This window comes from Phoenix dactylifera, unplaced genomic scaffold (genome assembly GCF_009389715.1).
Source record: "Phoenix dactylifera cultivar Barhee BC4 unplaced genomic scaffold, palm_55x_up_171113_PBpolish2nd_filt_p 000432F, whole genome shotgun sequence".
NCBI classification, from domain to species: Eukaryota; Viridiplantae; Streptophyta; class Magnoliopsida; order Arecales; family Arecaceae; genus Phoenix; species Phoenix dactylifera.
This window is the reverse complement of record NW_024067868.1, coordinates 177,772-185,001: the sequence shown is the minus strand read 5'-3', so window position 1 is coordinate 185,001 and position 7,230 is coordinate 177,772. Positions and strand designations below refer to the sequence as shown.

Below are 7,230 nucleotides of genomic sequence, written 5' to 3'. Positions count from 1 at the left end.
ATGCAAGCATTTAATGAAATTGTACAGTATATGAGACTTCCTGCTAGAAAAGGACTCACTTTGGATGTTCCTACAAGATGGAATTCTACTTATGAAATGTTGCATGATGCACTTGGTTATAAAGATGCTCTTATTAGATATGCAATTGAGCATTCATGTGTATGCCCCACCAATGATGAATGGAAAAAGGCTTCTATAATTCTTAAATTTTTAGAAGCCTTTCTTGATGCCACTAAAGTATTTTCTGGTTGTAAGTATCCCACATCCAATTTATACCTAAAAGAAGTTTTGGGGAATTAGGGCTTTGTTGACGGATGAAAGTATCGATACTGATGAAACAGTGAAGCAATTAACAAATGAGATGCTAAAGAAGTTTAACAAATATTGGTCTCAGTGCAATAATTTGTTGGGAAATTGCTTCTATTTTGGATCCTAGATCAAAGTTGATATTTGTAGAGTTTTGTTATCAAAAGGCATTTGAGTTGGAGGAGTGCAAGAAAAAGATTGATGATATTCGTGCTTGTCTTTTTAAATTGTATAATGAGTATGTAGATGCAACAAGAATGCATCCCTCTATGAGTTCAAGTGAGCGAACATCTAATTTTGGTGGACAAGGTGATATAAGTTTAGTTTCTTCCAAAAAAAAATTAGTATGGATTTTACTCAATTTAGAAGTCAGAGTTCTTCAAAACGCCCTAAGAGATCCGAGTTGGATAGTTATTTGGATGATGATGTGCTTCCTGATTTGGAGAATAAGGAGTTTGACATCTTGGCTTGGTGGAAGAGCAATGCAGCAGTCTATCCTATACTATCAAGAATGGCTCGAGATGTTCTAGCTATTCCAGTCTCCATTGTTTCATCTGAGTCAGCATTCAGCACTGGTGGTAGAGTTGTGGATCAGTATCGAAGCTCTTTGAGCCCTTCTACCGTAGAAGCCTTAGTGTGTACCCAAGATTGGCTTCGTGAACAATATGATGAAGGTATATAAATTTTTTAAATTTATCTAATATTTTTTATTTGCTTATTGTACTTATAATTTAAACATTTATGATTGATTTGTGTGTTAACAGTTGCAAATTGCTCGAGTTCTGTAACGTTGAATGTAGATGACGACACCCTCGACTCCTGGAGTGGGCAATTTGGGAGAACTGAATGACGATACCCTCCTCATCAGATCTAGTTCATACCTAAAGTATCAAGTATCAAGTATGTTGTTGATGGAGTATTTTCATGTGGATCATGGTTATTTGTTGCAAAATTTTATGACAGTTGTATGTTTTTGAACTGCAGGCCTGAAGCTGACTTCAGGGAGTTTCTCTATTACAATTTACATGGATATGATGAATATATTATTGTGCAGGGAACAACGACTTCAGGCCGATAATTTTTTTTATCCTCCTGTTTTTGATGGAATCCTTTTGTTTGGTTTCAGTTGTATCGTTGCAGTTGGTTGCATGGAATGAAATTTTTTGCAAGTTATCTTCAAACCATCAGATGCTATTTTGTTAATGATCCGTCTGATTGCCTATTTGGTCCATCTCATATTTCATTTAAGTTGAGTAGGTTGTTTGCTTGTCGACATTTTTGCTTGTATGTTTTCATGTACTTGTATTTGGACATACACCTCTGTGAAATTGTCCTCTGTGCAGCCGACAGCCGTGCAGGTGATCTGTCATTTGAGCGTATTAACTTTACCTCAGCAATGCAATCCAAAGGTATGGGCTCCTTACTACAATACTACTACACATTTGTCGAAGCATGTGTATGCACGCCTCCACACATTATTTATGCTTGTGCTGAGATGTACAATGTCTACACTTTCTTGAACCATAGCACAATAATCATTCTTCTACTATATAAGAATAGTCTCTAATGCTCTTCTATTTGGAAGTAATCCCTTTCCTTCTTCTTTTATCAAAATATCTGTCACTTTTAGAGTATGATCATCAGATACCAGCTTTTGAAACATGACGCCAACCTGTAATTCGAATGGAGAAAGCATGTAAGACAAGCATAAATAATATATGGAACTGATAAAATTAGCATGTAAATTGCAGCAATTGCTTACCGAGTAGTAAAAGACAGTTCATAACTCATAAGAATAGGAGGTAACCAATAATCCATGTAAGACAAGCAAAATAGAGATCTACCCTAGATACTGACAATTTTTTCCATTTTTAACTTCTGCAAAACACATGTATTAATATATAATCCTGTAAACTGGGCCGGGCTCGGGATCGGGCCGGGCTCGTCATCGGGCTGGCCCAAAGGGGCTCGTCATCGGGCTGGCCCAAACAGGCTGGCCAAACGGGCTCGTCATCGGGCTGGCCCAAACGGGCTCTTCATCGGGCTGGCCCAAACGGGCTCGGGCCGGGCTCGGGCCGGGCTTGGGCCTCGTTCCTTTAAAATTGTTCGGGCCCCGGCCCGGCCCGAAGCCCGGAAAAAAAATTCGGGCCGGGCTTGGGTAGGGGTTTGGCCCGGCCCGGCCCGGCCCACTTCCAGCCCTAACGAGAGGCTCTCGTTTTAGGACAGGGGTTGCAGCTTTCGCGCGAAGAAGGATATGTCTGGATCATGCGGTAGCCATTTTTTTTGAGACTTATGCAAGGCTTGCAAGCAGATGGATAAAAATATTTTGAATGCTCTGAAAGTTGTGTGGAGCATGATTAAATGGCTGATGATGCGAAAGAAAACCAAACATTGTCGAAAACGTTGGCAGTGTTGGCCTCCAAGCATATATTGATACGAAATCGATAATGAGATATATTACACTACAAAAGAAGGAAGAACTCCCGGCGCTTTTTTTTGTCTCTACCGACACTTATAAGCGTCGACGAATTTCCAGCCCACGCTTCACAAAGCGTGGGTCAGACGTCGGGCAGGTGGGCGTGGTCGGGTTTAACCCGACGCGTCAAAAAAGCGTCGTTGGTCTATGCCGACGCTTTTAAGCGTCGTTGGTCTATGCCTTCTACTGCTTGCAGGGGCAGACACCTTTGTTCCCATAGAAGCCTGGGGGCACGCAGAGGCACTTCATGCAGCATTTCTGGCAGAAGAACATGCATGGCTTGTGGTATTGGGTATTCGAGCATCTCCTTGAGCATTGAGAGGGGCATCCTGATTACAGAAATTCAGAAGTTACACAAGGTAAAAAAAAAAAAAAACTACAATAGTTTTCAAAACAATTGATCCAATAGTTTCATAATATGTCTTAACATGAAGCAAAATAAACAATTATCATCTACCAACCTTGGCATGTCAACAAAGTAATTGACATTATGAAATGTCATGGATACTGGTTGGAAGGAAAGGATCATTCCTCTCTTCGGGGTACCTTCCTTCTGAAGTTCTCATTTGAGATGACTCGGGCCTGTTGCTTACTGGTGCAATCACCCAGGAGTTTCCACTAGTTATTTAAAATGAAAGCAAAAAGTTTCCAGGAACATTTACAAAATAAACACGAGCCACAGGATGCATCTGCTCCAACAGGAGGTCACCTTTAGATCCCATTTCAGAGTTAGTGCCTAAAACACCTCGTCCTTTCTTTTCTGCAGAATCCGATGGATCACTGCCTGTGCCTTTCCCAGTGCTTTGATGACATTAAAAAGGAAGTAAGAAATTCTATCAAGTGAAAAAATGGAACTAAAGCACAATAGAATAAAAAGTAGGCATATCAGTAGACATACGGTTAAGGTATGCAAAGGCAAGGGTGCACAAAATGTTGAAGAGGATAGAATACGCCAATAAAACACCAACACCAAGCCAATACCAGTACTCCTGGGTGGGCAGACCATGCAGATGGGAGAACATTGTTCCCAATTGTATCATAGAAGCCTGGGGGCACGCAGAGGCACTTCATGCAGGCATTTCTGGCAGAAGAACATGCATGGCTTGTGGTATTGGGTATTCGAGCATCTCCTTGAGCATTGAGAGGGGCCATTCTGATTACAGAAATTCAGAAGTGACACAAGGTAAAAAAAAAAAAAAAACTACAATAGTTTCAAAACAATGATCAAGAGCTGAAATTTTGGAAAGTTTACTGCTCCAAGTCATATGGCCTAATTTGTATGGTCCAAGAAATTGATGGGCTCCTCTGGTGCTTTAAATACTCATCTTTTGTGTTTGTGGTTCTCAGCAACCTGCAACACCCTTGTCCAAGAGGTATTCTCCTCCAGCGTATATGGAGGATTCCTCCAATACGACAGTAATATGGAGGATTCTCCAATACGACAGTCGTTGTTTCCACAGGCATGCCAAGCATTTGTGTGAGGATGGTCGAGAGTACTGAGTTGGGAAGTGGAAGATCGCTAGAGCCAGGAGGAGGTATGCTCAGTTCCTTGATCAAAGCTTTGTTTCTCCTGCAACACAATATAGAGTAAAAGAGTCAATTGTTTCTAGGTAATACCTCCATCAGAAATTAATCCGTACGTTGGAACAGCAGCCAGACTACTTACTGATGCAATTCCGAATTCTTGTACACCTCGCTTGAAACGAACCCCAATATTGTCTTCTTGTGATTGTGTTTGTTACTTCCAGCATCCATTGTTGCAGGACTATAGCCGTCTTGTATCTTGCTCACTTCCTTCGATTTGCTGATAATATAATGCAAAGTTACAGACGTCGTCGCGTCGCTCGAATATAAAATGTTTCAGGAGCTAAACTCTGAAAACTAAAAACGATGCAACCTTTCTGCTGTCCATTTTTCTTACCTCAAAGTAATCGATCAGATGACAAGAATGTCGCCCCAACGGGCCTACGTATATCTCTTCCCCTCCTCGCTTCAATAGAAACAGCTGCAGTTGAAGTAACAAAGCATCAGATACCAGCAACATTTACAAATATGGTCATTTTACGAATTACCTGCGAGAGAATAAAAGAAAACCTATCGATCGACGATCTTCTCACCTCATCAAAGCTTTCAAAGATTTAGAAGTCACGAAACAAAGTCACGAACTGAGTTATAAAACTTATGACCCTTTTTATGTTTACAGGCTAATGACTTGAGAATGAAAACTTGGGACTCTATATGTTACAATAGGCTGAAACTTATGACCCTTTGGAGTATGCCATTCTCATTCAATCTAATTTGATAATCTTTTTCTTTATGCTAATTCTTAACCTTCCAAGCAATCCAAGAATATTACTCGGTTGCTATGAAACTTATTGCACAAGCCAAATCAAACCACCTTAAATTAAAGTACTTCACTAGACTTCCAAGATAGTTAGTCAGTCAGCTGCAAATGCTATGTTTGGCTTGGGTTTTCTTCTGCTAATTTCATTTAGTAAATTATTGCTAAATAAAGGACAAGATAAGTTTATGAACAGGTCATATTGGATCGAATCTAAAAAATTTAAAATACGAAATGCAACTCTAAGAAAATTGCATAGAATAAAGTAAGTTATTGCTAAGATAAAGAACAAGACAAGTTTATCAAAAGGTCATATTTAATTGAATCTAAAAATTTAAAATAGGAAGTGCGTCTCTAAAAATTAGGAAGGACCTAGGAAGATACCACTTCTGATTTAACCCATGGATGATTGTTCAGTACACCCACTCACGCAGATCATGTATTTTATTTACGGCAAAAGTACAGAGTCAAGTAATTTATCCAGTTGTTAAAGAAATATATTAAGCTTTTGAGAAAGAGGAAAGAATTATGCTAGCTGGAAAAAGTAGAAAGAGACAGGTGCTGCCACCAGCAAATCGTGGTGGTCTAATGGTGACAAAGGTGGGCAGACATTTCAAAGGAGGAAAAATAATAGTTATGTTGATAAGGGAAGGTGTTTGATCTCCATGAATAGTGCAGTAGAGAGATCCAACCATATAGTTAGTGGCAGGAGCCAGGTCTATAAGGATTAGCATATGAAATTTGCTCTCATAGGTTCAAACAATGGAACAGGAATAAGAGATGCGAGAGCGCTAATTTCCTCTCTTAAAAATTTCTTAAGTTCCCACATCTGAGATCCAGAAAAAATAGCAGCATACAGGTTTCCTATTTCTGCAAGTGATTTTTTTATCACTTATAATTATGTATAGTTGAAAATAAAAAAAATCACAAACACATCAAAAGAAAATTGTAAGAGAAAACAAGCATCATATGATAATTTATATTTTTTGATACCAAAACATAGCAGCAAAATACACTTGAAGAAATATGCAATAACATGTACAGTTAAATCAGAATAAACCAGCAAGCACAACCATAGATAATTCTCATGCCATGGAGTAATCATGTACTTAATACATCTAAATCGTACATATCAGAATCTTAGTTAAGAAAGAAGCAAGCACCTGCAAGGCCTTCTGATAAAACCTTCTTTTTCGAAGCAATATACCTCAGACGACCGCCGAGTAGCTAGGGCTCGGGATGGAGGTTTGATGTCGGCGCGCAGCTAGGGCATCGACCGAGGAGAGGATGAGAGAGGGGCCGGGCGAGCGTTAAAGACAAGAGAAAACAAACAGGAGGAGGAGGAGGAGGAGGAAGAGAAGGATGAGGAGGAGGCTTACCCTCAGACGACGGCGGAGGTCGACCGGTGGCGGAGAAGCGGAATCTTCGATCGCCGATCGAGGCTACGGATGGAGGTGAGATCAGTTTGCAAGCCCTGAAACAAAGAAGAGGAGGAGGACGAGAAGGATGGAGGAGGAGGAGGAGGAGAAGGAGGAGGCTTACCTCAGAGAAGGAGGAGGAAGACGGCAGCGGGGAAGCCACGGATCGCGATGGAGCTGGCGATGGAGCTAGGGCATCGACTGATAGAAAGGGCCTCGACCGATGGAAAATGAGAAGACGGGGCCGGTTGGGGGGTTTAATGTTTCCTAACGACGCTTTTAAGCGTCGTAGATTCGAAATCTTTGACCGACGCTTCAACGCGTCGTCGTTTCTTTGGATTTACCGACGCTTACTAAAAGCGTCGGCAAAGGTTGGGGCTGGGCCAAACTTTCCCGACGCTTTCCTAGCGTCGGGAAAACACAGTCGCCAAAACTCCCATTCGTTGTTGGGTAAGGTTTCTAACGACGCTTATAAGCGTCGTTGTTTCTTAACTTATAACGACGCTTTATAGCGTCGTTGTTTGTTTTCGCTTTTCCAACGCCAACCCAAAGCGTCGGGAAAGGTTGGCTGTGAGCCAACCTTTACCGACGCTTTCCCCTAGCGTCGGGAAAAGTAAGTCGGCAAAACCAACTTTTGTTGTAGTGTTAATTGAATATTTATAGAAATAAACATGATCTGCAATTCTAAA

The 7,230-nt window shown here is 40.8% G+C and overlaps 1 long non-coding RNA gene across 1 annotated transcript; it reads left to right on the top strand.

The window, feature by feature from the left end:
* The first annotated feature begins 659 nt into the window (after nucleotides 1-659).
* LOC120106017 lies at nucleotides 660-1,559 on the top strand. The gene is made up of 3 exons (XR_005508259.1): nucleotides 660-980; nucleotides 1,071-1,206; nucleotides 1,291-1,559. It is a non-coding gene; the product is annotated as an uncharacterized LOC120106017 (long non-coding RNA).
* The last annotated feature ends 5,671 nt before the right edge of the window (nucleotides 1,560-7,230 follow it).